Raw genomic sequence first — 5,205 nt, forward strand, 5'->3', positions numbered from 1 at the left:
CGTGTTGAGTCAAATTAAGCCGCAGGCTCCACTCCTGGTGGTGCCCTTCCGTCAATTCCTTTAAGTTTCAGCTTTGCAACCATACTTCCCCCGGAACCCAAAAGCTTTGGTTTCCCGGAGGCTGCCCGCCGAGTCATCGGAGGAACTGCGGCGGATCGCTGGCTGGCATCGTTTATGGTTAGAACTAGGGCGGTATCTGATCGCCTTCGAACCTCTAACTTTCGTTCTTGATTAATGAAAACATACTTGGCAAATGCTTTCGCTTCTGTTCGTCTTGCGACGATCCAAGAATTTCACCTCTAACGTCGCAATACGAATGCCCCCGCCTGTCCCTATTAATCATTACCTCGGGTTCCGAAAACCAACAAAATAGAACCGAGGTCCTATTCCATTATTCCATGCACACAGTATTCAGGCGGGCTTGCCTGCTTTAAGCACTCTAATTTGTTCAAAGTAAACGTGCCGGCCCACCGAGACACTCAATAAAGAGCACCCTGGTAGGATTTCAACGGGGTCCGCCTCGGGACGCACGAGCACGCACGGGGCGGTCGCACGCCTTCGGCTCGCCCCACCGGCAGGACGTCCCACGATACATGCCAGTTAAACACCGACGGGCGGTGAACCAACAGCGTGGGACACAAATCCAACTACGAGCTTTTTTAACCGCAACAACTTTAATATACGCTATTGGAGCTGGAATTACCGCGGCTGCTGGCACCAGACTTGCCCTCCAATAGATACTCGTTAAAGGATTTAAAGTGTACTCATTCCGATTACGGGGCCTCGGATGAGTCCCGTATCGTTATTTTTCGTCACTACCTCCCCGTGCCGGGAGTGGGTAATTTGCGCGCCTGCTGCCTTCCTTGGATGTGGTAGCCGTTTCTCAGGCTCCCTCTCCGGAATCGAACCCTGATTCCCCCGTTACCCGTTACAAACCATGGTAGGCGCAGAACCTACCATCGACAGTTGATAAGGCAGACATTTGAAAGATGCGTCGCCGGTACGAGGACCGTGCGATCAGCCCAAAGTTATTCAGAGTCACCAAGGCAAACGGACCGGACGAGCCGACCGATTGGTTTTGATCTAATAAAAGCGTCCCTTCCATCTCTGGTCGGGACTCTGTTTGCATGTATTAGCTCTAGAATTACCACAGTTATCCAAGTAACGTGGGTACGATCTAAGGAACCATAACTGATTTAATGAGCCATTCGCGGTTTCACCTTAATGCGGCTTGTACTGAGACATGCATGGCTTAATCTTTGAGACAAGCATATGACTACTGGCAGGATCAACCAGGGAGCTGCGTCAACTAGAGCTGAGCAGCCGGCCGCCCGGGAGTGTGTCCGGGGGCCCGCGCGAACACGCAAAGCGTCCGCTCAATCATTCTGCAAACAGGAGGAGGCTGAGCTCCCCTGCACAATACACCTCGAAACCCTCTCAGGTCCCGGCGGCGCGCAGCGCCGTCCCAAGTACTTGGTCCGGGTTCGAGAGAGGCGCAATCGCCCGGAGTTAGGCGAGTAGACGCTTTCGGTGCGACCACCCGTGCTCCCAACTGAGCTTGCCGCTGCCGACAGAGGCCCGGGAGCGTGCTGTCGTGGCATTGCCGGCGGGAGACAACACGCGCCACCTACGGTGACCGGCAGCTCCAACGCCAGCGCCACAGAAGGACAAAAGCCCCACTTGGGTGCCGAAGCGAACTCTCCCAGCACAGCGCACACGCCAACACATCCGCACAGCTGCGATACAAACCACCAGCGAGAACCGCTGGGGCGACCGAGCAGCAGACGGCGTCGCGGCGCCGAGCGCCGGGCGGCGGCGCATCCTCAACGCACACAGTCCTCAATCGGACCAGCACACTGCAGATGTCCACCGCGCTTCGCACCGGGCCCGCGAGGACCTACTTTGGCCGCACGGCGCCGCGCGCAGGGTGCGCCGGCGCGCAGCTGCGACGCCTGCCGCGTCCGTCGGCCGGCGCGCCTGCCACTGGCCGCCCCCACCAGCCGGCTGTAGCGCGTGCGCCCACGCACCGCGCGGCCAGCACGCCGGGAGGCGCCCCCTCACCGGCCGGGGACGGTCCCACCCAGCCACCGCCGCGTATCGCTTCACACCCAGATGCCGTTCAGTTTCGTCGGCATGGTGGGTATCGCTGGAAACAACCGGTTAGTACCTCAACCTATCGTCGCCATCACCGATTCACCCCTAGCGAGAACAACCGCACCACAACGGGTTACCATTTCTTCATTTGCGTAACTTCACCAGAAAACGTAGGCGTCCATCGCCATTTGCAACTTCAACCATTATTGCATGCCTGTGTCAGGTGTCACGCCACACTACGTCTGCCCACATACACGCAACAAAATGTGCACGCCTAGACAATACGTGGAAGGTGGCCCCCGTACGTATGCGATGTCCATTGCTCGAACGACTGTCAACCGGCTTCTGTAGCATGTCGCAGATATGGAACGCGCTGCACCATGCCATCACGGTGTGTGAGGAGAGACGACTAGGTCCGAATACATCAACAGGACAGCTCATGCTGATCGCCATCCACGGCGTCCGTTCCTCCCACACGTCTCTATGGCGTACCACACTGCAATCCAGCTCTCATAGGGAGACGACACGTAGCTGCGTGCACAATATTTGCACTGTATGGTCCGCCGTTTTTGGGCGCAGTCGTTTGTACGGTCACACATGTGCCACGATGTATCATTCAGTACATAAGGACGAATGTGCAGTACAGATTGTGGTTCACGCGTACGACATCAGCGGACAGTTGACACAGGCCGCACCACAACGTAGCCTGCGTACGTCGCATGCGAAGGGCATTGAACATGCAAACTTGTCACCAACCACCTTGCGAAGGCAGGGGGCAAGGTGGGGACGTGGGGAGAGGTGGGGGGGGGGGGGGGCGGCATGTACGCCCTGCTGCCATCCACATTACAGTGTACAGCAGGAGCATGTGGAAAGTCAGCAAGACTTGCAAGGTGTTTAACATGAAGCGATACACAGGGGAGCGGGCAGTGCGAGTAGCGAACTATATTGCGAGGGTTGCGGGTGGGCAACACTACACTAATTGAACGAGTCGTATAACAATTACAGAGCAGGTTTAGGCGACAACGTGGGTTACGATAGGCGACAACGTGGGGTTACGTTAGGGGACAACGTGGGTTACGTTAGGGGACAACGTGGGTTACGTTAGGGGACAACGTGGGTTACGTTAGGGGACAACGTGGGTTACGTTAGGGGACAACGTGGGTTACGTTAGGGGACAACGTGGGTTACGTTAGGGGACAACGTGGGTTAGGTTAAGGCACAACATGGGTTAGGTTAAGGCACAACATGGGTTAGGTTAAGGCACAACATGGGTTAGGTTAAGGCACAACATGGGTTAGGTTAAGGCACAACATGGGTTAGGTTACGGCACAACATGGGTTAGGTTAAGGCACAACATGGGTTAGGTTAAGGCACAACATGGGTTAGGTTAGGGGACAACATGGGTTAGGTTAGGGGACAACATGGGTTAGGTTAGGGGACAACATGGGTTAGGTTAAGGCACAACATGGGTTAGGTTAGGGGACAACATGGGTTAGGTTAAGGCACAACATGGGTTAGGTTAGGGGACAACATGGGTTAGGTTAGGGGACAACATGGGTTAGGTTAAGGCACAACATGGGTTAGGTTAAGGCACAACATGGGTTAGGTTAAGGCACAACATGGGTTAGGTTAGGGGACAACATGGGTTAGGTTAGGGGACAACTTGGGTTAGGTTAGGGGACAACATGGGTTAGGTTAAGGCACAACATGGGTTAGGTTAAGGCACAACATGGGTTAGGTTAGGGCACAACATGGGTTAGGTTAGGGCACAACATGGGTTAGGTTAGGGCACAACATGGGTTAGGTTAGGGGACAACATGGGTTAGGTTAGGGGACAACATGGGTTAGGTTAGGGGACAACATGGGTTAGGTTAGGGGACAACATGGGTTAGGTTAGGGGACAACATGGGTTAGGTTAGGGGACAACATGGGTTAGGTTAGGGGACAACATGGGTTAGGTTAGGGGACAACATGGGTTAGGTTAGGGGACAACATGGGTTAGGTTAGGGGACAACATGGGTTAGGTTAAGGCACAACATGGGTTTAGGTTAAGGCACAACATGGGTTAGGTTAGGGGACAACATGGGTTAGGTTAGGGGACAACATGGGTTAGGTTAGGGGACAACATGGGTTAGGTTAAGGCACAACATGGGTTAGGTTAGGGGACAACATGGGTTAGGTTAAGGCACAACATGGGTTAGGTTAGGGGACAACATGGGTTAGGTTAGGGGACAACATGGGTTAGGTTAAGGCACAACATGGGTTAGGTTAAGGCACAACATGGGTTAGGTTAAGGCACAACATGGGTTAGGTTAGGGGACAACATGGGTTAGGTTAGGGGACAACTTGGGTTAGGTTAGGGGACAACATGGGTTAGGTTAAGGCACAACATGGGTTAGGTTAAGGCACAACATGGGTTAGGTTAGGGGACAACATGGGTTAGGTTAGGGGACAACATGGGTTAGGTTAAGGCACAACATGGGTTAGGTTAGGGGACAACATGGGTTAGGTTAAGGCACAACATGGGTTAGGTTAGGGGACAACATGGGTTAGGTTAGGGGACAACATGGGTTAGGTTAAGGCACAACATGGGTTAGGTTAAGGCACAACATGGGTTAGGTTAAGGGACAACATGGGTTAGGTTAGGGGACAACTTGGGTTAGGTTAGGGGACAACATGGGTTAGGTTAAGGCACAACATGGGTTAGGTTAAGGCACAACATGGGTTAGGTTAAGGTACAACATGGGTTAGGTTAAGGTACAACATGGGTTAGGTTAGGTTACACGTTGTTGTAAGGAAAGGTGTGGGGGGGGGGGGGGGGCGGGGCGGCAGGTTCGTTGATAGTGATTATAGTAAGTGAATGCTTGTGACATGATGAGATTTGTCACGTCAGGATGCACCTTTGGCTTATTAGAGGCGGCGCTCCAATTCTATGCTTGTGTCAGACCTGTGTCTTTGACTCATGTCATTGTTTGTGCGCTGTGACAGGAGGTACTATTGTGATGTTGGGTGCACCGTTGTATAGGACATGTGTGGGTGTTGGTGCCTTATCTGCGCAATGGTGGATGTCGAAAGGGTGGGATATTCTATTTTCCGCATGGACCTCCTGGT

General features: G+C 53.7%; 1 non-coding gene across 1 annotated transcript in view; it reads right to left on the reverse strand.

The window, feature by feature from the left end:
• The window catches only part of LOC124729105, a 1,912-nt gene extending 613 nt beyond the window's left edge, over positions 1–1,299 (reverse strand). Inside the window, exon 1 of the ribosomal RNA XR_007007538.1 lies at positions 1–1,299. This exon is cut by the window's left edge and continues 613 nt beyond it. This is a non-coding gene — a ribosomal RNA (small subunit ribosomal RNA).
• Positions 1,300–5,205: the final 3,906 nt, after the last annotated feature.

This window comes from Schistocerca piceifrons, unplaced genomic scaffold (assembly GCF_021461385.2).
Source record: "Schistocerca piceifrons isolate TAMUIC-IGC-003096 unplaced genomic scaffold, iqSchPice1.1 HiC_scaffold_1192, whole genome shotgun sequence".
NCBI classification, from domain to species: Eukaryota; Metazoa; Arthropoda; class Insecta; order Orthoptera; family Acrididae; genus Schistocerca; species Schistocerca piceifrons.